Source organism: Delphinapterus leucas, chromosome 11 (assembly GCF_059928025.1).
Source record: "Delphinapterus leucas isolate spDelLeu-1000000601 "Yukka" chromosome 11, BTC_Dleu_Yukka2, whole genome shotgun sequence".
Classification (NCBI taxonomy): domain Eukaryota; kingdom Metazoa; phylum Chordata; class Mammalia; order Artiodactyla; family Monodontidae; genus Delphinapterus; species Delphinapterus leucas.
The window spans coordinates 15814849-15842463 of record NC_143139.1 but is presented as its reverse complement, the minus strand read 5'-3'; the positions used below and the strand labels follow the sequence as shown (position 1 = coordinate 15842463).

Here is a 27615-nt window from a genome sequence, read left to right as displayed (position 1 = left end):
CACCTTGTCTTAGCTCAGGCTGCTTTAGAAAAATACTATAAATTAGGTGGCTTATCAGCGACAGAAATTTATTTCTTACAGTTCCAAAGGCTAAAAGTCCAAGATCATCATGCCAGCATGGTCAAGTTCTGGTGATCCCTACTCTGGGTTGCAGATAGCTGACTTTTCATTGTATCCTCACATGGCAGAAAGAGAGCAAGATAAACCTCTGGTCTATTCTTACAGAGTCATTTAATTACCTACCAAATGTCCCACTTCCAAATACCATCGCATTGGAGATTAGATTTCAACGTGGGGGGGCACACAAACATTTAGTCCATAACACACCTGAACCTAATAAGATAAAGAAATACTAAACTTTGAGCCCATGCTCTACTAAGATGAATCTCTGAGGGAGGGCTGACTGTATTCTGTGTGTGGGAGGGATGTGAATTTTTGTTCCCAATGGTTGACTATGGTAGATAGTTTGCAAATATGACCACAATCAATTCCCTCCCTCCCTGTGTGCATATGCCACAAGTCATCAAGAGATGGAGTTAAGGACTTCCCTGGGGGCGCAGTGGTTAAGACTCCACACTCGCAATACAGGGGGCCAGGGTGCGATCCCTGGTCAGGGAACTAGATCCCGCATGCACGCCGCAACTAAGAGTTTGAATGCCATAACTAAGGAGCCTGCAACCCACAACTAAGGAGCACATGTGCCACAACTAAAGGAGCCCACTGGCCACAACTAAGGAGCCCACCTGCATAACTAAAACCCGGCACAACCAAATAAATAAATAAATAAATAAATAAAAGAGATGGAGTTAGTCTCCCCTCTCCTTGAATCTGAGCTAATCCTGTGCTTATTTTCACCTGTAGAATCTGGCAAAGGTGATGTTTGGGGACGTCCAAGCCCAAACCTTAAACAAACTGACTACTCGTACTTTCTTCACTTGAAAGCCAGGAACCATGCTGTAAGAAGAATTAGGATAGTTGAGGATAATCAAGGTCAGTGAAACCAACTGAGCTCTGGGCCAACAGCCCAATAGAGAAGACATCTTAGATATTCTAGCCCAATTGAGCCTTTAGATGCCCTCAACTCCAACCAACATCACATGGAGCAAAAGAGTCGCCCTAGATAATTCTAGTCAGGCCAAAGACTCATGAGTGATTAAATGTTTGGTTTTTTAAGCCACTAAGTTTTGAGGTGGTTTGTTATATAGGAATAGATAACTGACAAAAAAGATGAGCATAGTACTTGACGATAATGTAGAAAAGGAAGTCAAGTCATATGACTGGAGACACTGTAAAGATCATCTATTTTAGATCAATGTGTTCTCTCCAGGAGAAAAACTGTAGGCCACACGGTGAGTTCATAAGGAGACAAAATTCTAGAATCCATCTCTCCTACTTTACCAATCTCTAGAGTCCTTAAAGCAAAAAATCATTGAACAGACCTGTGTTCTCTAAATCACAGAGATACATTTCAGAGTTACTCTTGAACATGATGTAAAATCCTGTTTTATTCTTTGGAAAAAAAAGCAGGAGTAGCAATTTCTTAGGTCAACCTAGAGTTTCTGAGAAGATATTTCTATGACTATGTGGCATGTATGAAGCAACATTTGATTAGTTTATTCAGACAAATGATTTAGAGGATGTCTCTCTTCGCATAAAACTTCAGAAGAGAAAAGCCTGATAAAGAAGAAAATATGTTCATCTAAAAAAGTTTCTATAAAGAACAGAAAAAATCTGGCTGTTGTTCAGAGTCGTTTTTCAGGTGGCAAGGAGATCTGCAGACCATATGTCGCTATTCAAGGTTAGGGAAATGCTCATGGAAAGTGAAGTCTTAGCTATCCTGTGGATGGCAATCCAAACTAAAGCTACCTTAGTCGCTAGGAAATCATTCTTACCCTTTGAAGGACCATGAAAACTATTTTTCTCAAACTTTTTGATGATTAACTCCCAAGCAGGTTTACAAACGTAACTCCACCTGCTCATCTTTGATTTCTCTGACAACTATCCTAATTTTTGGAAGCATCAACCATTGGATTTGTAGTCTTTTCAGCTGAATTGTTGTCTTTTTAAATGAATACACATGAAAAAGCTTTGGAGGAAAAACACTTGGCAACAAAAGTTTGGTTTTACTTTACATGTTGAACAAATGAGACCTAAAAGGAGAAATGTGACATTTTCACTGTCATACCGTTGCAAGTACTTAAACAAACTTGACAAAATTCAATGTTTTCAGTTCAAATGACACCATGTGACCTATTATTGATTTATAAGTATCCAACTGACTTGCTCAGTGTTGCCAGCCAAAGTATCAAAATTTAGGGGAAAAATATAAATATTTAAAAGGATGATATATTTATTTTTAGTAATTATATTACACTTGTTTTCACCAGAGTAAAAGGATTATAGGCTTTGAACAAATTGCATGTTTTGCCTTGGCCCCTTGCCTTGGGAAAGAAGTAACTGTTGTTAATTGATAACTAAGCCAAAATTAAGTCTCAATTCACCAATTTAAATGGTCCTGAAAGACCTCCTCTTTCTTTCTTCACAGGCCTCCCTCCATGAATTGTGTTTTAGAATTTTTATTTTTCTTGGATTCTGGGTTTAGAATCTCTTTTCACATAAGATCTTACATAACCCTCTCTGTCCTTTTTCTCCTCATAAAAATTCAATAAACTTGTAACAAGGACATTGTGCCTTTATAGTGTGTCACAACATTTTATCACCATGAAAGGAGGCATGGTTTCCCAACTATAACCATGGGAAGTTTAATTATGATTTCTCTCAGCAAAACACATGAATACTGAATATCTAATAAACAAGATACTTGGGAACAGAACACTAAATCTTCCAAATAAGCATTTTTATGAATTAAAAGATTAATCTGATGTTTGGATGAACTTTTCTCTGAAATGTGTATGGATTAAACAAAAGGGAAAATAATTAAATAAAAGCATTTTAGGTTTTGTTAAGGTTTAGATAGCTCTTTAAGACACTATCATATCTATTATAATATCTATTGGTTCTTCTCAAGAAGAAAATATCTCCTTCGGTTTATCTTTTTAAAAACATGCATTAATATCAAAGTAACAGATCTTTTCAATGATAGTTTTATTAAAATTTTTCAAAGAAAGTATACTGATAACCAACTTACATAAGCCCTACTGTTTACATTTTTATCATCTTTTCAAAATGTAAATATTGTTTTTACATAAACAATCTGTTGATAAATTATCTTTTAATTTTTTATTTGAAAATTATATATATATACATAATCATTAATCTTTCCTCACTTCTATATTTATATACTGTTTGGATCCCTTTTATTTGACCCTTCACAATTACAGAAATATCTCATGAGTTTTCCAGTCCAAACTAGTTTTTCTTTGGTGCCTGCTTAAGAAAAGGGCTAGACAGATGCTCCCTAAAATCTCCCTAGGCCCCACTAGTCATTGCCTTTTCCCTCTGAATGTTACACCTATCAGGTCAAGTTCATCTCACCTAACACAGGTGTGGCATAACTAGAAATATACATTTGGTCTCTACTTCTGGTTTCTGACACAGAGCTCCTAAATTCCTTGGAATTTCCCGAGTCACAGGACTGTCTTTTGTTCTAATGAGGTGACTCTTGGTGGGCTCCTGAATAGCTTCAGGATGGCAACTGATCACCAGAAAGACCAGGCCGTGATTAGATTAGCTTGGGATTTTTTTTTTTTTTTTTTTTCCTAGCCCTATCCCCCATTCTCCAGGGAGCGGAGAGGGGCTGGAGATGGAGTTAATAATTGATCATGCCTACGTGATGAAGCCTCCATAAAAATCCCAAAACTATGGGGTTCGGAGAGCTTCCGGGTTGGTGAACACATCCACATCCTGGGAAGATGGTACACCCCACCTCCAAGGGAAAAGAAGCTCCTGTGCTCCAGACCCTTCCAGACTTTGCCCTCTATACCCCTTCATCTGGCTGTTCATCTGCCTCCTGTATCACATCCTTCATAATAAATCCGTAAATGTAAGTAATGTTTTTCTGACTTATGTGAGCCATCTAGCAAATTATTGAACTGGAGAAGGGGGTTGTGGGAACGCCTGGTTTATAGCCAGTTGATCAGAAGTACAGGTGACATCTTGGGACTTACCGAAGTGGGGGCAGTCTTGAGGGATTGAGCCCTCAACCTGTGGGGGTCTCTGCTAATTCTGAGTCAGTAGTGTCAGAGTTGGATTGTAGCCCCCAAACGGTGTTGAGAGAGTTAGAGAACTGTTTGGTTTGCGAGAAAAAAACACACAATTGGCGTCAGAAGTGGCCCATGGGGTACGGAAAGAAGTGTTTTCCTTTTAACAGGGTTTCTGCTTCCCTTATTCTAAGGACTCTATAATTCTCTTCTCCTTTCTTCCTTCAGAACACCAACTGGCATTTTCTCTACAAAGAAAATCTCCTTGATATGGCCAGTGGTTAAGGGGATGACCAGTGATTCTGTCCTGCTGTGTTAATCCTTGAGAAATCAAAGTATAATTGTCGTCATCACTCAGCAAATGGAAAACTGGACAGTTTCTTTGAAGGAACTTTAGACATCTTCTAGCCAAACCAGTTTCAAGTGAATTTCAAAGAAGAAGAAATGGTTGATTTTAAGGTGTTAATTTTTTGTTTCATTTGTGTTTGCTTAATTTATGTGGCATGATGATATTTCAAAGTATTAATGATGTGCTCTTTCCCACATGCCCAGTAAAATGACTGATCTTCCTACAACTTGTCAACATATCTTTGACTGTAAAACAGGGAAAACAAAAAGATGTCACATTCTTAATCTCTAAATCAAAGGAAATTGACTCCCCAACTCCTGCTCTGATAAGACAACAAAATATTACAAAAAGTAGATACAAACAGGGAGGACAGATTTTCCTTTTGCTCCCTTATTTCTTGCCCCAAATAGATCCCAGTAGGAGAAGGAAAAAGGAGAGCTTCAGGGAATGAAACAGCATGGTGGTGGCATAGTGGCCAGTCACCAGGAGAGAGAAAGCAATATGGAAAACCTTTCATTGGGAAATCCCAAAGTAAAGAGACACATGCTCAGCTCCAACTTTGGGATATTTTGAAAGCCCCAGCCATACAGAATCGCTCTGCATTGTAAGGGGACAAGACTGTGGAGAAAGCAACAAGGTGTATCTATACCAAAGAGGAGCTAGAAACATCCCCCTGGGTTTCCCTGCAGCTCCTAAGGGGATGGTGAAGATCCAGAAGTTTCCGTGGGCCCCACATGGGTAGGCATGGTGTCCACCTGCCAGGAGGCCATCTTCAGGGCAAAGGTATGTACATTACTTGAACCTCTTGATATAAGTAAAAGAGGACTCCGTAGCTCAATTTCAGAGCCATAATTTTTGCCAGGTTGTTTGGTATGAATTAAACAGAGACAGCCTTGCCATTTACTCCACAGGGGAAACAAGCCAAGGGAAGACCAAGATGTGAAGTGTCCCCTCCTCAGCTATCTGAGGCAGCTCTTGGGGGTTAGAATTGGGAGCTGGGCAAGGGAAAAGGAGAAAAACCTTGAGACGGGGTCATGCCTACACTGGAATTATTTATGAAGCTGACATGGAAATGACGAGATTGGACTGAGGGAAAGACAAGGATGAAAAGGACTAGACCAAGCTGAACACCACTAGGGGGCTGAGAGCTCAGGCTGGTCAGAAATCAGCCATTAGGTTCTAACTACTTTTAAAATGTCATTAAAAACACCAATTTTGAACACATCGGAGATCACCATTCTGTTACCTCCCATTCAGTTTTCTTCATTTTTATACAGACCTTAAATTATAGCTTTTTCAGCCATCTCTAGCATATATATAATACATTGAACCAAATAAGTAGTAACTCTGCACCAGTCCTTTTTTTTTTTTTCAAGTCAGACTTGCATGTGGCCTCTCCCGTAAAATTATACTGGCGAGTAGACTTACCCTAACATGCATTAATCAGATTCATCAAATGCCAGACAAGGCTCAGATGCTTCTGCTCAGTGCTTGCTCTTGTCAGAAAGCCACAGAAATCTGTACGGCAAACAAGTAACATATGTCATGATAATTATTTAGGCTTAAGTGTTATGGTAAGTTTTGGATACTTTTTGTTTAAATTAAAATATGTTTTCTCGTGAGACAAAGTAATTACCTTTAAAAGTAGAAAGGAATCATTGGTTAAGGAATTAAATTTAACGAGAAAATAAGATAATGAGTAAAATAAGATTGTCTCAAGACAAAAAGTGCCTATTTGGCCCAAAGTGATAGTCAAGCAATGGTCAACCACACCACTGTAACAACAGTATATGAAATGCAAAGTCGTTTCAGTGTATCTAAAACTGCTCAACTTTTTGTACTTCATGCAGTGAAATCATACCATCTTTTTTTTTTTTTTTTTTTTTTTTTGCAGTACACAGGCCTCTCACTGTTGCAGCCTCTCCCGCTGCGGAGCACAGACTCCGGACGTGCAGGCTCAGTGGCCATGGCTCATGGGCCCAGCCGCTCAGCGGCATGTGGGATCTTCCCGGACTGGGGCACGAACCTGTGTCCCCTGCATCGGCAGGTGGACTCTCAACCACTGCGCCACCAGGGAAGCCCCATACCATCTTTAATCCTGCTAAATTAGAGGATTTGTTAACAAAACACAAAAGTCCCAAAAGCAAGGAACTCAGATGTTCCTGCTCAGCGTCATCAGCACACGTTTTATGTGAACTAAATTTAAATCTGTCAATGAAAACTCCTCAACAGGAGCATCCAAAGCTACAAGTGAGGAAAAGACAAATTCTTGTTAAAGCCTGGGCTATGTTAAATAAGCAGACATTTACAGAAACATAATTACCCTCATTTTCCGCTGGCGTTTCAGGTGAGACAAGTACAAGTCACTTAGCAACCTTGGCTCAAAGAAACTTAGTGCCAGGTGTGCCCTTGGGTATTGAGACAAGCAAAAGGCTCCCACAGATTTGCAAATACCCTGGAGGACCCACATCACGCTGGGTAGCACCACTGTTCTTACCCCCAAAATACACATCAAAAAACATCTGGTGAATTCCCTTAAAGCTTAGCTTTTATGATTCAATTGAATGAAAATATGGATTTGCCGATCTCTGTGTTTTGCTTGTTTTTTATACAGTCATCCAAAAGAAACTCAAGGAAGATGTATTAGATAAAACCCAACTGGAGGAGAAAAATTGTTTTCAGATTAGATTATAATATACCATTGAACAACTTGTCAAAAGTGTAGCATGTCTATTCTGAGGCTATGGAAAGAGTTGCTCAGATAAAAGAAGTTGTTGAAACATGCTGGTGGTCACTGCACTTGTGCTAAATGGTTGTCTGTGCAGCATTTTGCAAGAAGTTGGATAAAGCCATAAAACTGTCAAATTTAAGGCACAGTCTTTAAACTGGGGACATTTCAGAGTTGTTTTCATGATAAGGGTGGTAAGTTCCAGAATGTATGTTTTTACATTGAAGCTTTTAGTAGTTTCAAGACAAGGTTCTGGAGCAGATATTTCAAATAAAAATATAAATAACTTTTGTGTTAGAAAGAAACCTCCATTAATTAAACACCTCTCAAATGTAACTTAGTTGGACCAGCTGGAGTATCTAGATACTGTTTTCAACCCGCTGAATGGGCTCCTTGAGGGAGTTCACAGTCCCCACGTTACAGCTTACAATTGCAGAGAAAGTTTCAGGAACAAAACTGAAACCAAGTTGAGACTTAAAGTACAAAATAACACTACTCCCTACTGTTGTGAAATTTTGAGGGAATGTCAGACAGGACATGCCACTAGCAAGATGTTTTCAAATGGTGCCATTAAACCCAGGGTATGATGACATTTGAAAACACAGTGTCAGCCAAATATAATGATGACCTAAGCTTCCTCCAGAGTCCAGTTATCAAGTCCTTTTAAAAAGTGAACCCTCTCCAGTAAGGAAGGTGAGTATTGTTCAGGAAATTGTCAGTAATTTAATGTTGATGCATAAATTTCCCAGTGTGGCTATTTCAGGCCTCGGGATCAGTTTAAATGAAGGGATTAAGATTGAGATTGCAAAATGACATGTTTACATTAAAAAAAAAAAAGGACCACCATTTACATTTACTTATTAGTGTGGAGCACGATTTTTCTCCATATGGTGCTACCAAACAAAATACAGAAGTGAATTGGTCCAAAATCTACAAGCAGCTCAATATTAAAAAAAACCAAACAACCCAATCCAAAAATGGGCAGAAGACCTAAATAGACATTTCTCCAAAGAAGTTATACAGATTGCCAACAAACACATGAAAGAATGCTCAACATCATTAATCATTAGAGAAATGCAAATCAAAGCTACAATGAGATATCATCTCACACCAGTCAGAATGGCCATCATCGAAAAATCTACAAACAATAAATGCTGGAGAGGGTGTGGAGAAAAGGGAACACTCTTGCACTGCTGGTGGGAATGTGAATTGGTACAGCCACTATGGAGAGTAGTATGGAGGTTCCTTAAAAAACTACAAATAGAATTACCATATGACCCAGCAATCTCACTACTGGGCATATACCCTGAGAAAACCATAATTCAAAAAGAGACATGTGCCAAAATGTTCATTGCAGCTCTATTTACAGCAGCCAGGAGATGGAAGCAACCTAAGTGTCCATCATCGGATGAATGGATAAAGAAGATGTGGTACATATATACAATGGAATATTACTCAGCCATAAAAAGAAACGAAATTGAGTTATTTCTAGTGAGGTGGATGGACCTAGAGTCTGTCATACAGAGTGAAGTAAGTCAGAAAGAGAAAGACAAATACCGTATGCTAACACATATATATGGAATCTAAGGAAAAAAAATGTCATGAAGAACCTAGGGGTAAGAAGGGAATAAAGACACAGACCTACTAGAGAATGGGCTTGAGGATATGGGGAGGGGGAAGGGTAAGCTGTGACAAAGCGAGGGAGAGGCATGGACATATATACACTACCAAACGTAAGGTAGATAGCTAGTGGGAAGCAGCTGCATAGCACAGGGATATCAGCTCGGTGCTTTGTGACCACCTAGAGGGGTGGGATAGGGAGGGTGGGAGGGAGGGAGACGCAAGAGGGAAGAGATATGGGAACATACGTATATGTATAACTGAGTCACTTTGTTATAAAGCAGAAACTAACACACCATTGTAAAGCAATTATACTCCAATAAAGGATGTAAAAAAAAAAAGTGAATTGGTTACTGGTGTTAATATAACCCTGCAATTGTCATCTGTCACTCTTATTACTGTTGAATTGCATCCCCTCACACAATATGTTGAAATCCTAATCCACAGTCCCTGTGAATGTGACCTTATTTGAAAATAGGGTCTTTAAAAAAAAGAAAAATAGGGTATTTATGTTAAAAAAAAATAGGGTCTTTGCAGATGTAACCAAGTTAAGCTGAGATCAGGCTTGATTAGGGTGGGCCCTTAACCCAATGACTGATGCTCCTATAAGAAGAGAAAACAGACACACAGAAGAGATCGCCATGTAACAACATAGAGACACAAACACAGAGGGAAGACGGCCATGGGAAGATGAGCAGAGATTGGAATTATGTTGCTGGGAGCCGAGGGATGCCTGGGGCTGCCAGAAGTTGGAAGAGGCAGGGGAGGCGCATCCTCCCCAGAGACTTCACTGGGAACATAGCCCTACCCACACCTTGATTTTGGACTTCTGACCTCCAGAACCGTGAGAGAATAAATTTCTATTGTCTAAAACCACCGGTTTGTGGTAGTTTGTTACGGCAGTCTTAGGAAATTAATACAACTCCCCTTTCAGTTGTTTATGAATGCCCGAATGGCCTCTGTTCTTATGGCTTAACTTTTTAATAAAGATTAATTTAGATCTCATAAATTGTCTTTTATCTAAATGACGTACTGGAGTTTATGTAAGATTATGTTTGATAAGAGGACACTGCAGTAAGAAAAAAACAAAATCAAGTTTAAATTCACTGACTCAAGTTTCACCACATCATCTTACTGATCAGTTCACCAAGGTGTAGAGGGAATGGAAATGACTTGCCCAAGATGACAAAACACATTCACAGTAGGCATGGTGCTCGGGCTTTTGCATCTCTTGATTTCTAATCCAGAATTTCTCTCCTGCCCCTTTGGAATGAGGCTTCACTCTCCAGGGCAAGAAGCCAAGGATGATTTGGGAAAGCATAGAAATATTTAAATAGCATGCTTCCCACATAATCCCCTCAAGGAACTGCCTTTCATATTTCAACAAGTGTACATTCTTTACCCTAGACCCGTCTGAGATTTGTCATAAATTTAAAAATAATTCTCACGTCTTTGGATAGAGAACTAAACAACAAAAGCAAACTTAAAACAAAATTGCGTCTATTGAGTCAGGGGGAAATCTAAGAAAAAAAAAATGTCATGAAGAACCTAGGGGTAAGAAGGGAATAAAGACACAGACCTACTAGAGAATGGACTTGGAGTCAGGGGGAAAAAGAAGAAAAAAAGAAAGGGGGATTCATGAAGGCTACCACTTCCAATATGAACAAAATACTTTTTTTCACCCTAGGGTATTACTGATCAAAAAGAAAACAAAGTAGTAACATCTCCATGTTTTTTATTACGCTTGTGTCGCTGAAAGACGTAACTTTCAGGGGTTATTCGGGTCTTATTCGGGATGATAGAAGCCCCAATACTGTGTTTTGGACGCTGTTCAGAAGTTTGATCCAGTTTAATTTCTTGGCTGAGTTCTTGCCTTTGTTGAATTCTCTCCAAAGGTTGAGGTCGAAGGGGCCTCACTAACAGCAGGTCTCCATCTCTCCAAACAGAGGAAAGACTCAAATTGGGAAAAGAATGCAGAGGCAGCGATGCCTATTTGATTTCTACAAATCATCAGTGATATGGAGGGTCAAGAAAGCAGGGCTGAGATGGAAACAGTGTGTTTCCATTTTAAAGAGGAATGTTAACAGCATGGGAAAAACTCGCAAATATGAAGGTGGGTGGAGTTTACGGAGACTCGGGGATTGAAGGCTGAAAGTCCCTGAACTCCCAGCAGCATCAAGATGGTACTTGATGCAAAACGGTACTGAACGGAGCTCAGTGTGATAAAGGAAAATAAGTTCAGTCCTTGGCTATAGGGAAAAGAAAAAAACCCAAAACCTGCAAAGGTGCTTGTTTCCCTCGGTGTTGAATTGCTGAATCGCGGTTATGAACTTGAACGTGACCCTGAGAGGCCCTGGTTGGTTACCCTCACCCCAGAAATACTGACACCTTGTTTTTTCAAACATGCCGTGTCTCCAGGCAGACCTAGACCTTGCTGTAGATCTAAACATCATCACCGCCACCTGGAAGCTGTACCAATTAGCCAGAGAAGCAGTCTTTGCACACCATTTGGCTGTACAAAAGGGGCTGCCGGGGCCGAATCTGAGTTTTCAGGCAGGCTTTGCAAACTCCGTATGAAAGGCCGAGGGGGGAGTGCCATGAACACAGTTTAAGATTATTTCATCCTTCCTTCAAGCTTTCAGAAAAAGCTTGCCACCAGATTTGTTTAAAGGGATTCCATCTCACGTGAGGGATTTCTTGGCATGAAGAACCTTTTCTTTCATGTTATATTAAGAGCGTGTGTGCCACATTTCTTCAAAAGGCAAGTTTTCCTCTCAAACAGAAAGCAAGCTCACAGAACCTATAATGATCCTAAGCAAAGCTACGGGTGGGTATCCCAAATCCCTTAGCTTTAGAAAAGCTTGAATTATATTTACCTCAAACATCATGGCTTTGCCTGAATTGGTTCATATTTTGTAAGGTGCTTTTTTTTTTTTTTTTTTGCTATTAAGGAAACAATCTTTGTTTCCTGGTGCTAAAATCATCAATGGTCTTTCTCGCAGCACTGGAAAATAGGAATATGACACTGAAAACCGTTTACTGCCCAGCAAACACTCTGGCCCCGACGCTCTGGAGTAGAAAGCAAAGGCATTTCATTGCATCAATCGACTGCAGCTGGAATCTCTCTTCCCAGGCAAACAAGAAGGTGGAGACAGAGCAGGGCCTCGGGCAGCTTTCTGGTGAGCGAAGCAAGCTGATTTGTGATTGGTAATAAAAACTGTTACCTTGCCCCGCTGCACAGAGAAGCATGCAAGGCGGTGTGCCCTTTCTAGTTACCTAGTTAATGATAAAGGCCTGAGACCCACAGAAATCAGTGGCCAGCTTGTAGCCAGGCAAGTGCATCACCCTCTTTTCTGCTTTTCACCTGAAGTCATTGCTGGGCTTTTGAGGTCAAACAAAAGATTTGATGATGCAAAACACTGAGAAATGCAGCTCTCCAGAGATTTTTCAGATTCCATGTTTTGAAATTAATTTTGCTCCTCCACAAAAAGATTGTGAGGCAAATGGGAATATCATTCCACTTATTGTGGAATGGGCCCAAAACCAAGGCCCTTAAAGTCCAGTCTGCACAGGCTTCCTGCCATCACCCTCATACATGCAGTCATGGGTGTTACAGGCCAATGGCCTTCACCACTCTTCCCAACGTCAAGGGAGTTTCTTCCCAGAATCAGCTTTCAACCAACCCTGCCTCCATCCTCTTATTCTCTGAGTCATCCAGCTTGATCCCCATCAGTGGAACTGAAATACAAAACCCAACACTTTCCTCACTGGGGCTGGGAGGTAAAAGCAGGTTGTAGAGCCACTCAGACCTTTAAGAAACAATGCTGGGCTCATCTTCTGGGGTAGGAGTGGTAACAGGGATAATTTAGGCTTTCCGGTTAAATACACAGCAGCAACAGTATTTTGTTTGCTTGTTTGTTTGTTTGTTTGTTTTTGGCCGAGCTGTGAGGCTGGCGGGATCTTAGTTCCTCGACCAGGGATTGAACCTGGGTCACGGCGGTGAAAGCGCCAAGTCCTAACTACTGGACTACCAGGGAATTCCCCACAGCAGCAAAATTAAAACCTAAAATATCAATTCCTTTTTTTCTTATTAATTCACATCTCTGACAGAAGTATTTACAGAAATCTGTCTACCAAAAACAAAAAAAAGTCTCTACAAACCAAAATCTATTTCCACAAACATCCGGTCACATGTTAGTTCAACGTGAACATTTACTCATCTTTCATTCCCTCTCCATCTCAGCTGTCTGTGGTTACTCATATTCATTCTTCCCATTCACACCATATTTGAGCAGATTTCATTAATCCTTTGACATTTCTCTCCAACTCCCTTCCTGAATCCTGTTTTGATTGCAGGGATCTCATTTCTAACTCCCTAATTCACCTAGGCTAAGTCTTTATCTCCTACATCCTCCATGGATGGTAGAAACCAAGTCTCTTGTCTAGATCATCAAGAGGGACTCACCATCCCATCCCATCCTATTCCACAGTCCCCCATCCCCACACATACACACAACAGAAACCACCACTATCCCTCTCCAGGGCGACCTCAGCTTATGCTAAGAAGGATATTCAGGTCAGACTAAATTGTCATATTGCTAAAACGAAAAGTCACTTTTTCTGTTTTCTTCCTTAACTGATACACTAGAACCATGCAGCTGGGGGGAGGTAGGACCTCCCATATCTCTAAAGAAATAACCACTGAGGGAGGTGATCAAAAACCAAAACTCTGTAAGATGAAATACTTAACAACCGTGAAAGGAGAAGAAATAAAAGAAGAAAACACAGGCACTTAAAGCCCAGAAACTTTGATGCCAAGACAGGAGTTTTGATCAACCAGGATTAAAAAGATTTCTGAGAAGACAGTGGCTTTTCTTACAAAGATGGGCAATTTTACAATAACTTCTAGGGATGGACAGCTTTAAAGAAAGGGACTGGGGCCTTCTCTGGTGGTGCAGTGGTTGAGAGTCCGCCTGCCGATGCAGGGGACACAGGTTCGATCCCTGGTCGGGGAACTAAGATCCTGCAAGCCACACGGTGCAGCCTAAATAAATTAATTAATTTTTCAAAAAAAGCAGAAGTCCACATGATAATATCTTTGTCACTTTTTAGACAGACGGTTGCTGCTTACTAGTAATGGTCGAAAACTGAACTCATGATCTCCATATCTCTCTGTTCTCGGAGACCCGTGGTTCAATTTCCGCCTAGGTCTGAAGTCCCAAACCTCCACCATTTACCATAAAATTAATAAACTTCTCCTATATTAGAGGGGAAAAATCAGGTTATGCTGCAGCAAGAAATAACCCCTATTGTCAGTGGCTTAAAACAAGAAAGGTTTCTTTCTTATTCAAATTATATACCCACTGCACACCAGTGGGGCCTCTGTTCCATGTTTCCTCAATTAGGGACCCAGGCTGACAGAGAGGCTTCATCTGAAACATGCTACTGATAGCAGCAGTGGGAAGGAGACAGAGAGAGTGAAAGGGAAATTTTGCTCCGGTTCTTAAATGTTTCCACCTGGAAGTATATGCCATTTCCACTCTTATTTCACTGGTCAAAGCAAATTAGATGGCTATACCTAAATTCAAGGAGGTGAAGTATAATCCATCACGCACAGAGCCAGAAACCATGAGGACAGCCCATCTGTCTACTACATCTCCTTGTAGCTAACAAACAGGACTAGGGAACTGCCACTGCTGTCCTTTGACCTTATCCAATTTTTACTAATGTTTTCCTAAGGGATAAATTATATTTACATTATATATACATTTTGCAACAAGGATGAGAAAAAGCTTGTGAAAGTTCTGTAAAGACATCTCTCTGTCCACAAATTACGTTTGCCTACTACATATTATATATTTTAGAAAAAGTCTATACTTTGAACCTGTCACGTGGGTCATCACCTCTACCCTCAGGGAGATACAAAATGTGTCAGAAACGCTCCCTGTTTTTTAAAACACTCCATGTTGAGTCCAAACTGACTGCCCTCCAACACTAAGTGAGACATGACAGATCAGACTTTCTAGAGTGTTTAGACTTTCAAAGTAATTCTACCCTCAAAGATTAAAACAGAAACTAATAAAATTATTCTATATAGGCGGTGGGTAGGAAAGAGGCGGAAAGTACAGGAGATGAAATGGGACTGCTCAGTGCACTTCTTTTTCATATATAGTTTTGACTTTTGAATGATGTTAAATTTTATATATTCAAAATAGTAAAATTAAACAAAAGTAGAAAAAAACCCAAACAACGAGAAGTGGTAATTAAAAAAAAAAAAATTTACAATAGCATCAAAAAGCACAAAATATTTAGGGAAAATTTAAACATCTACATAACCTAGCCAAAGAAAACTAAAAATATAACTGAGAGAAATTTTAAAACACCTAAAAAAATCGATGGATACATGCATGGATTGGAAGCCAATATTGTTAACTCGTCATTTTCCCCAAATTGACTTAAAGACTCAAGACAATTCCAATCAAAACCTTAGCAAGTCTATTTGTAGAAACGAACAAATTGATTCTAAACTGTATATGGAAGTGCAAAAACCCAAGAATAGCCGAAAACAATCTTGAAAAAGGAGAACAAAGTTGGAGGACTTGTATCACCTGATTTTTTAAGCCGTTTCTACAACAAAAAATGAGGGAAAGAAGGAGGGAAAAAAGGAAGAAGGAAAGGGAAAAATATAAAGGGGGTGCCTACAGATTAAAAGAAACTTCAATGTGTATTAACCAAAGGCAATGTACAAATCTTTTTTGATTCCTAATTTCAAACTTTTGAAAACAATTATAAGACAATCAGGAAAATGACACTGAATGACTGATATTAGGGATTACTGTTAAATTCTTTATGTGCGATAATGGTACTGTGGTTAGGTCTGAAAAAGTGAAATCCTTATCTTTTAGAGATACAACCCTAAATATCAACAGATTAAATGATACTCAAATGCCTGAGATTTGCTTCTAAATACTGCAAGAGTATTTGGGGGCAGAAATAGATGGAACAAGACTGGCCATGTACTGATACTTGTTAAAGATGGGTGATGACCACAGATTCATTATGCTCCGCTCTGTAACTCTTAAATATACTTGAAATTTTACGTAATTGTTTTCTAAAAAATGAAATCAAGAAATAACCTAAAGAAAACAGCTTACTCTGATATTTCATCGGAAAGGACTTTCTACACATTAACAAAGAAAAGATCCATAATGAAAAAGATTGAGTTTTGATTCAAAATCTATATAAAAATAACAAAGTCAGACAAACATTTTTTGCAACATACAAGAGAAAAGGATGAATATTCTTTTTTTTTTTTTTTTTTGCTGTACGCGGGCCTCTCACTGTTGTGGCGCACAAGCTCCGGACGCGCAGGCTCAGTGGCCATGGCTCACGGGCGCAGCCGCTCCGCGGCATGCGGGATCTTCCCGGACCGGGGCACGAACCCGCGTCCCCTGCATCGGCAGGCGGACTCTCAACCACTGCGCCACCAGGGAAGCCCAAGGATGAATATTCTTACATATGAATATTAAAATAAGAAATACGACCTGGTCAATAAGCATAAAAATATGCTCAGGCTTTACTGTAATAAGATAAATGTAAATTAAAACAATGAGCTATACTTACTTTTTAAAAAATTTTAATGATAATGTTAAGGGCTGGAAGCGCACTTAAAACCAATGTCACATACATTTTCTAGAATGCAAACAACAAAAGATACTAGGAACTAAAAAATGTTTCTACTCTTTGAGAAAATAATTCCCATTGTAGGAATTCCATCTAGGGAAGTAACCAAATACACGAAGTTTTCAGATCAAGGATGTTTGTGAAAGCATTATTCATACTGGTGAGACACTGGAAAGTAAAATACTCAATAGGTGCCCAGCTGACTGAAGTATGACACATACATACAGTGGAATATAACATCAGTGCTAGGAGTAGTCCAATGATGGGAAGATGCTCAGCATATACATGATACTTTATTAACCCAACATGGAAAAAGATCTGTCTGTGTAGATAGAAGAAAACATCCTTGGGGAGTTCCCTGGTGGCCTAGGGGTTAGGATGCCGAGCTTTCACTGTTGTGGCCAGGGAACTGAGATCCTGCAAGCCGCGCGGCCAAAAAAAAAAAAAATCCTCACCTCACACGTTGATATCTAATATATTAACAGTGGTTTTTAAAACATGATTAGATGATAAATTTTTATTTTCATTCTTTTTTGTCAGTATTTTCTAAATTCTCTATATTGAATATGTTACTGTCATACTGTATTTGGAAAATTTCCAAGGAAATTATTTGATTTCTTTTGGAATACTTTTGGAAAATGTACTTTATTGACTAAGAATTTCTCTAATTTTTTGTTCTTTTACCAAGGGGTTATTTTTCCTTTTATGCTATCCAGTTGCTATTTTAAATAAAAATTTAACTATTTGGAGCACTATAGTGTCTTCTGAAATCTGGACCTCCCCCAAAGAAAAGCCTACACAACTTAAATTCATATTCTATACCTATATCCTCTTTATGGATTAGGTAATCTTGTAAACAAAAAGGGAAGCTTCCTTCAGACGTGCTACACAATTTCCTTTGGGATCAATCAGTCTGGCTGGGTCTTGTCACTGAAACAATAATTGATTTAGGACTGAAATCATCCTGTTCAATACTCTATACATACAAGACTTGAAACAACTTAAGAGTTTTCTTTACCAATTTTCCAAATACTATCCTAAGTTTTCTCCTTACTCCTATCTGGCTATACCTGGGTGAAAAACAAAAGCTATCCCAAATTCCTCCTTGTAGTTATGACCAAAGCAACTTTCCTCAGCCAGTTGTATGGCACCTAGAAAAAAATAATTCAGCTATTTCTCATTAGACAAAGACTAAAACGCTACAACTATAAAACCAAAGTAGTCTGCACAAACTACAGCTAGATATGAAAGTTATTGCTGTTTTAGCCAAGTAGGCAAATAAATTGTCAAAAACATTAGCCTTTCCAAAGCCAGCTGCAGTCCAGTGCTGTTTGCACAGGTAAATTATCTCCATTCTGTATCACTAATGCACATAACAGTTCTTAGGAGATTTGTAAATTTTAAAAGAATTCCAGAGGGACTTCCCTGGTGGTGCAGTGGTTAAGAACCCGCCTGCCAATGCAGGGGACATGGGTTCAAGCCCTGGGCCGGGAAGATCCCACATGCCGCGGAGCAACTAAGCCCGTGTGTCTCAACTACTGAGCCTGCACTCTAGAGCCTGCGTGCCACAACTACTGAAGCCCGTGCGCCTAGAGGCCGTGCTCCGCAACAAGAGAAGCCACTGCAATAAGAAGCCCACACACCGCAACAAAGGGTAGCCCCTCCTTGCCGCAGCTACAGAAAGCCCGCGCGCAGCAACGAAGACCCGATGCAGCCAAAAATTAATTAATTAAAAAAAAATAATAAATTTACATTAAAAAAAAAAAAAAGAATTCCAGAGACAAAGTCTAACATTATCCTGGCATCACCATTCACTCACTAACAACTTCTTAAGCATTTGCTGTGGGCCCCATACCATCAGCCAGGAGAAAGATTATTTGTAGATAAAAGATTTTTTTCCTGCTGCCTTCTAAATATTCTATAAACTCACTATACCTCTGCGTCCATTCTATGCCTTGTCCTGGTCTTGGACTGATTTTGTTCTATGGGAATGGACAGCTATATGTCCACAATGAAAAGTGAGCGCCTCAATTTAGAGACTACTCCTTTACAGATGACTTTTTAGGAACTGCTTAAAGGAAAAAAGAAATACCCATATCTGAGACCATGAAATCCTTGAGAAAGTGAAAATCAAATTGCAAACCTTATCGGAAATGGATTAATGTTCCTGCTTCCTCATGACCTAATTAAGTTTTAAATCACTCTGATCTTATTATAAATATACTTTAGCTACAACACACACTGGTTGTTCAATATTACACATTACAAAATCCTTATTAATAGAAAGACTTTATACCCATTAAAATTATTTACATACAAAAAGCTAGTAAATGCCTCATAGTTTAAGCAAACTATGCAGAAGTATAACCACTACTTCCTAATCTTTCATCATACTGTATTTGCATAAAGGGTGAAAACTGCCTCTTAAAAACAGTTAACTTTAGGAAGTCTTTTATCTTCATTCGATAACAATTTATTAAAGCTCTTTTAACATATGAAACACTATGGTAGAGACTGAAAAATACAGACAAAGGTAACATGAGATACAAAAGTCAGTTATAATCAATGAAAAGTATTTTGGCTGTTGACTTTGGTGACAGCTTTGTGATTGTATCACTGTTGAACACTCCGGATCAATGGATCCATTAAACTGACGCCCGAAGTAAATAACGCTCAAAGATATCACTGCCCTAGAAGGAAACTTCCATTCTTTCCCTTCCCAGCCCTTTCTTGTTTCTTCCAATTTCTATGATAGTCCAGGTTTTCACGTTTATAAAAATGCTGCTACACCAGCAGAGGTTAGTTGTTGTCACAGAGACCATAAAGCCCCTAACATTTAAAAAAATATTTACTATTTTTATATAAAAGAAGTTTGCCGATCCTTGTCCCTCGTAATGTGTCTCTAGTCTCCCCTCACTCACTGTGTTTCACTACCACAAACAGAAGGGAACTGACACCTGAGTGGTTAACTGATTGACCTGAAGCCACAGAGCTGATTAAAATCAGCACTTACAACTATCTTCTGGCTCATTTGCCATCATTCACATTCACTGAGGAGTTTCACTTGCTTCCAAGCTCACTGCCTTGGTCTCCAGTACTACTCTGAGGATCACTGTGATTCCAAAATGCACGTGAAGGGTAAGGGCCCACTCTAGCCTCTCAGCTACTGGACTTCCTTACACCCAACGATCACATCTTCATTCACATCCACCACCCGTTCCCCTGGTCCTGTGTTGCATCTTTCTGGTAGCAATTAATGTATCAACAGCAAAATCTGACCAAACTCTTGCCTTTCTATTTCACTTCCTCCAGTAACAATGAGTCCAACAATTCTTCAACCCCACCAGGACCTACGATCTATTCATTTTTCACTCCCCACCCGAATTGGATTCCACAGACCACATACTTTCCCAGGACTCTCCCTCCATTCTACCTGCTTAATAAAATCCAAGTTCTAGTTCAATCCAACCCTCCACCCACTCCACACCCGCACCCACACAGCTCCTCATGGCTGCGGGAGGATGTACACAGTAATGGCATCTACTTCCACTTTAAATTGATGAGGACAGACCTTGTGCTATTTCAGGGCTGTCTAGTATTTCTCTTACGTTTCCTTATTCCATTCACTCTCCTAGATGATTTACACACCTTCTCTTCTCCCTGGAAGAGAGAAGACTGGAATACCTCCAACTGCCTACCTCACTTCTGGCACCTAAATGTCTGACAGCCATCTCAAATTTAACCACACTTGACTTCTCCACCAAATCTCATCCTTGTGAAGTCTTCCCTAAACTGTCTTTTACTCAGTTGCTCAAATAGTCTTAGAGTCAGTCATCCTTGGCCACTTCTACACACACACACACACACACACACACACACACACACTTCATCTAACACCCCTTCTTGCCAACACCACTGCTGCTGCTACCTCAGTTCGAAGCACCTTCTCTCCTCAACTCATACAAAACGCCCAATAGCTTTCCCTGCTTCCATTCCTGTGTGGAGAAAATGTTCTGTTCCCTGTGAAGCCACCAGTAATCCTTTTAAAATTAATCCTATCACTTCATTGACCTGCTCGTAACCCTCCAGTGACTATGATCATATTTAGACTAAAACCCAAAGCGCTTTCCAATGGCCTATGAGACCCTATGTTAGAAATTAGCAAACTATGGCTCATGTGCAAAATCTGGCCCACTGCCTGCTCCTGTAAAAAGTTTTTCTGGAACACAGCTGCCCATTTGTCTATGTAACATCTGTGGTTGCTTTCTCACTACAATGGCAGGGACCTTAAAGCCCCCAAAATAAAAAAATTTTAAAAAATGACTGTTCTTACAGGAAAGTAGTTTGCTGATCCCTGTCCTTCATGATGTGCCTGGCGTCTCCCCTCACCCGCTGGGTTCCAGCCATGCCAACTGGCTTTCTATTCATCAGCAGGCCAGGCCTCCTCCCCCCTCAGGCCTCCGCCCAGAACATTCTCTCCCACACACACATGCACGCCTTGCCCCCCATGTTAGTCAGGTCTCTCTCTCCCCAAACGTTACCACCTCCAAGGGCACTTCCGTGGCTGTGCTAAAATCACACCCTCCCTTTCTCCAGCACCTCACTCTGCTTTGTCTTCCTTCATGGCCTCATCACTGACTTCATGCATCTGTTTATTATCTCAGCCCTTCCTTCCCCATTAAGGATGTGGGTTCCATGAGGACTGGGCCTTTCGTTTTGTTTATTTCTGTATCCCCAGAACACGGCACACAGTAGAAATTCGGTAAGTACTGAATTAATGAATTTTCTCAATCCTCATTTGATCCCTCCCTCCTTTTTGCTCATTTGATCCCTCCTTTTCCTTGAAGTTCCTCCATTTTGGAGTCATGTAGGGGAAAACAAAACTTAAAAATCATAAAAAGAAAAATACCGTAATTCTGTTTGGGAATGCTTAATGTAAGATGACATAAATCACATAACATACAGTCTGAAAACACAATCCTGATCCTTGTATATGCTTAACCCTCACAGTAATGAAGCCAAAGCAATGGATGAATCAATAGCAGAGTATTCTTTATTTCTAATGGATTAAACTTCTGATTTCTGGTCTGGCACGTAAGGAGCTTGAAAGTCATCATTCTGCCCTAACAAGTAAAAAGCTGAATTGTCAATCAACAACTCTTCTTAGACCCATCAGAGAACTGAGGTCACAGGGCAAACCACTGCCCCCAAAACTGGAGAGACAGGCAGGTACAGAGAATGACAACTTACCAGAGCAGAAACCTCCACGGACCAGTAACGGGATAGGAGAACCTAAACTGTAATTGGCAATTCGCTGGAGGGAGGCACAGTGTGGACAACTTTGAGAGCTGAAAACTCTGAGACCCAGTTTTGGGAGCCCCATCACACTTTTGTGAGTTTTACCTCCAGGAGCTCTACCCGATTCTCACAATGGAAAGAGAGAAAAGTCCCCTCCTGCTCTTTGCAGGATGAGGGAAAAGTAGTAATTTTGAAATACAGTCGTCCCTCAGTATTCGCAGGGGATTGCTTCCAGGACCCCTGAAGATACCAAAATCCACGGATGCTCAAGACTCATATAAATTTGCATGCAACTACACATATCCTCCTGTATACGTTAAACCATCTTTAGATTACTTATAATACCTAATACAATGTAAAGGCTATGCAAATAGTTGCAAATGCAAGGCAAATGCTGCATAAATAGTGGCCCAAGTATGGCAAGTTCAAGTTTTGCTTTTTGGAACTTTCTGGAATTTTCTGCTTCCAAAATATTTTCAATCCACGGTTGGTTGAATCCAAGGATGCGGAACAGCAGATACAGAGGGCCAACTGTACACCCAAAGCATTCGGCAATTCTTAACAAGGCTCACCCTCGAAAGAAGAAACTGTTTCACCAGAGCCTACCCTACTGGAGTTTTATCAGAGCCTAACTGACCTGGGAGAATCTTCCAGGTGGGAGAGGGAAAGTCCCAACTCCAGCCTCCTCCAGCCACCCTGCCCCACCCACGGAAGGAAAGACTGAGAAGCACTCCTGAAGGTCACAGCCTAGGCACAGGCTCACCCAGTCATAGGACTGGCTCTAGGTATTCTGTCATAAGAAGCTTCATGCAAGCAGTTTCGCCAGACAACTGATTGGCCATAAGGCACTTCTGCAGTAAAAGACAAAATAACTGGCTGACGGTTTGTTTTGACAGTTTGGTTTCAACGCTGTAAAAGCTTAAATAACCGGTTGATGGTTTTGTTTCCCAGTTTGGTTTCAGCTGGTTAACAGTTTGGTTTCGTTTCTCCATTGATGCAGTACTCCCATCTTTATATCATAGAAATCTTGGGCCTCAATGGTCTATACAGTGATCAGTATGTGTGGAGGTCTTAAGATGTGGAGAATAACAAATGTACATCAACTTGATAGAAAATACGGTGATAGAAAACTTACTGGAAGTGTGAGATAAGAGAGTGTAAAGCCAGATTGCATACCATACTAGAAAATAACAAAATCGGTTTGCAGATCTTTTGGTGAGCACCACCACCCTCATGCTCTACAAAACCAAAAGCTTACCAAGCTATGGCTAATAATTCACAACAGTCTTCGAGAGCACTCATTCTCGATTTTTAAGCTCATTTAGATCCAACAGCTTGTTCTCTAACACCATCTTTACCAAACTTTTCATGCAATATTAGAAGCTGGAGGCAAAAGTGGAATCACACTCCTCCAATCCCCCACAAAAGGAATGGTTATGTGATTCCTGACAAGTTTCTTGAAAACGGTGAAAGCTTTTTGCTATTTGATAGTTAAGAACATTATGTGGATGGAATTTTGGTATTGGCACAGAATCTGGCTTAGATGATTCAGTGAAATATAAGGAACTGAGAGTGTGATGGAACTTTAAAAAAGGTAGTCCAGATATGTACTACCACTTACATACGTTACACATATGGAAAAGAAACAGCAGCATCCCTATCTGTTCATTTTACTCCTAGGGAAATCTGAAGAGACTTAGATCTCTTTACATCGTAAAGAATTTATGTCTGACGTTAGATCCTGAATCTTTAGTGACTGTCTTTGAGAAAGATGGTATCATTTCTTCCTCTAAGATATACTCAAATGCAGCTATCAGCGTGAATCTACACATATCTTAAATGTATTCAAATGCTTTTTGGATTTATTTTTCACAACAAAATCTTTTAAAATTTGTTATTGATTTTTCATGTTTCATTATGTCCTTTTTTTGAATGTTCCTCTTTTATTTTCATTATTTTATCTTTAACGGCGTAATTGCCTTATGGCCAATTAGCGATGTGGTGAAACTGCTTGTGGTGAGGCTGCTTGCACTAAAGATGTTTACAGTGAAAATACTGAACATGCAGAGGACTAAAGAATGCTTCACACCACTAAAACCCAGAGTTCTTTTTACTAGGTACATCCCATCCAGCTTTCAATGAATTACATGCATACTAAAAGGTAAAAAACGCATTTTGAAAGAGACAGAGCAAGCATCAGAACCAGACTCAGATACAGCAGGCATTTTGGAATTATCAGACTGGGAATTTATTTTATTTATTTATTTATTTTTAACTTTTTATTTTATATTGGAGTAGAGCCAGTTAACAACACTGTGATAGTTTCAAGTGCACAGCAAAGCGACTCAGCCATACATGTACATGGGTCCATTCTCCCCCAAACTCCCCTCCCATCCAGGCTGCCACGTAACACTGAGCAGAGTTCCCTGTGCTATACAGCAGGTCCTTGTTGGTTATCCATTTTAAATATAGCAGTGTGTACATCAGTCTGGGAATTTAAAATAATTAAAATTAATATGCTAAGAGAATAAGTATTAACATGCTATGAAAAAAGTAGACAATATTCAAGAACAGATGCGTAATGTAAGCAGAGATGAAAGCTAAAAGAATCAAAAAGAAATGCTAGAAATAGAAGGCACTGTAAAAGAAATGAAAAAAGACTGATGGGCTCAGGAAAGCACCTATGAGCTTGGGGATATATCAACAGAGACTTCCAAAGCTGAAAAGCAAAGAGAAAAAAAGACTTAAGAAAAAACAGAATATTCAAGAACTGTGGGACAACTACAAAGGTATAACATATGTGTAATGGGAATACCTCTAGAAGAAGAGAGAAAGGGCCAGAAGAAATACCTGAAGTGATAAAGACTAAAAATTTCCCAAAATGAATGTCAGACAGCAAACCACAGATACAGGAAACTCAGACAACAGTAAGCAGGATAAATGCCAAAAAAAATCTACATGTAGGCATATCATATTCAAACTGCAGAAAATCCAAGATAAAAATCTTGGAAGAAGCCAGAGGGGGTGAAAAATACCTTATCTTTAAGGACCAAGGATAAGAATAACATCAGACATCTCCTCAGAAACCATGCAATCAAGGAAAGAGGAATGAAATATTTAAGTGTTGAGAAAATAGAGCTACCATATGATCCAGCAATCCCATTCCTGGGCATACATCTGAAGAAAACCATAATTTGAAAGGATACATGCACCCCAATGTTCACTGCAGCACTATTTTTTACAACAGCCAGGACACGGAAGCACCCTAAATGTCCATCAACGGAGGAATGGATAAAGAAGATGTGGTACATATATAAAAAGGATACTACTCAGCCATAAAAAAGAACGAAATAATGCCATTTGCAGCAACATGGATGGACTCAGAGATTGTCATACAGAGTGAAGTGAGTCAGAGAAAGACGAATATCATATGATATCGCTTATATGTGGAATCTAAAAAATAATAATAATACAAATGAACCTATTTACCAAAGAGAAATCCAGTCACAGATGTAGAAAACAAAGTTATGGTTACCAAGAGGGCAAGGGCGGGTGGGAGGATAAACTGGGAGATTGGGATTGACATATACAAACTACCGTATTTAAAAGATAACTAATAAGAACCTACTGTAGAGCACAGGGAACTCTATTCGGTGCTCTGTAATGACCTATATGAGAATGAAGTCTAGAAGAGAGTGGATATATGTATATGTATGGCTGATTCCCTTTGCTGTACAGCAGAAACTAACACAACATTGTCAATCAACTATACTCCAATAAAAAAAAATTAACTAAAAAAAAAGTGTTGAGAGCAAAACACCCAGCAACCAAGAATTCTGTATCATGTGAAATTATCCTTCAAAAGTGAAGGAGAAATACTTTCTCAGACAAACAGAAATTGGGGGAATTTCTTGCCAGTAGACCTGCCTTGCAAAAAATATTAAGAGAAGTTCTTCAGAGAGAAGGAAATGATATATGTCAGAAACTCAGATCTGAAAAAATAAAGAGCATTAAGGAAGGAATAAATGAAGATAAAATACTTCCAATGGTTTTGTACAACACTTACCTTGCTGTTTGTCATAAATTAAAACCAATTTCAATCCTTAGGCAGAGTTGCATTAATAAGTGAAAATCGCTTGGAAGGAGACAAGGAGAAAGATGAGCAACACTTGGTTAAGATTCCTCGACAGTAACTAAGATGCTTTCTTTCAGAGATGCTTATGCTTTTAACACAGGCCTGCAAAATACATTCAAATAATAAACCACTTATCCAAAAAGCATCGTGGTAAGAGACCTCTAGGTTTAGAATCAGGCAAAAGTGGTTCAAACTCCAGGCTAGGCAACTTGCTGACTGTATAGTCTTGGGTAAGTTGCCTGAGTAACTCATCTGTAAAACAAAAATAATGAAATCCACATTTCATATGTTAAGTGTAAGGATCAAACGTGAAGGATATGCAAATTCACCTAGCCCTCTGTCCCGCTAATTCTAAGTGCTTAATGACTGAGTTGTAAGCAGTATGAACCTGGCAACTTCCTCTTTACATTAGCTTCACAATAAGCTTAGAGGTAGCAAGTTGATGATCAATCTCTAGCAAATGTATAAAATTTCAGAGCATGCATTTTGCGGACATCATCCCAGCTGTACTTTACATTGAAATTTTTCCTATGTATTAAATGTATTAGTTTTAAAAAATATTATCTTGCTTCATACTTCATAATAGTATGAAACCTTTTGAAACAAGAAGAGAAATAAAAAGGTAGAGACCAAACCAACAGTTTTATATTTTCTCCAAGGAATGGATGAAACGATCCTCAGAATTATCTTCTAGTAGTACCTCAACTGCCAATCTTCATAATACGGCATCCAAGGCAGACCCGCTGGTCCATGTTCCCAACCACAGGAAATGCCTATCACACACATATTTATGGGTCACTATGATTCATTTCTGTACTTTGCTTTTTTTTTTTTTTCCTGGCAAGGATTAAATTTCAATTATTTGATGTTTACCGAATCTGCTTTGAATACCTGCCTCATGTTCTAATTTCCTTATAAACTACAAACATCAACAAATCTCTCTGTACTAAATATCATTCTCTATTTCAGGGAATATTCCCTATGTTGCTAAGTTCCTCAGTGATGTGCACAATGTCACAAATTAAATCAAAATGCTAGAAGCAAAAAACAAATAATTCTTGGCTCAGTTCCATGTTAATGAGGCTATGTTTTCCCCTATTTGGAAATACATCTAGGCAGGACTTGTCTGCCAGTTTGAATATGATATACCATAAAGGCAAGACCGTCTTTAAGTGCTTTAAGGACATTTTTGATGTTTTACCTCTCACAAAGATAAAATCTGTACTTCACACCCCACTTTAAAAGAAAACATGATGGTACAATTAGAGCAACACACAACGCAGAGCTAAAAACGTCACTTAGTCTAGCCCTCAACTTCACCGAAGCAAGTCTGAATTTAATAGATAATACATTTGGTTAAGAACTGTAAGAAAAGAAAATACATCAATTTCCCCAGTAACGAATTCTATTATTTTCAATTCTTGGGGACCTACTTTTCAGTAAAACTTACAAACTTTTGAAAATTATGATTTTCTTATTTTCCCCTTTCTGGAGAGCGAGGCAGAACAGGCTTTGAGTAGTCTCCCCGTCATCCCTCTACCAGGCCCAGGTTCTCATGTACTACTGGGCACAGTGGCCAAAACAAATCTGACCATTTGTTCCCTTCCTGAAACCTTAAATAGTTTCCCATGAATCTTCCACA

At 39.4% G+C, this 27615-nt stretch overlaps 1 protein-coding gene across 6 annotated transcripts in view; it reads right to left on the bottom strand.

Annotated features, from left to right (window-relative positions):
• Positions 1-3691: 3691 nt before the first annotated feature.
• AEBP2 (AE binding protein 2) overlaps positions 3692-27615 on the bottom strand; it is a 94474-nt gene continuing 70550 nt past the window's right edge. For all 6 annotated transcript variants that reach the window (XR_016394879.1, XM_089920375.1, XM_089920374.1 and 3 more), the window contains one exon: positions 3692-27615. This exon is cut by the window's right edge. The gene's annotated coding sequence lies outside the window, so the exon portion shown is untranslated.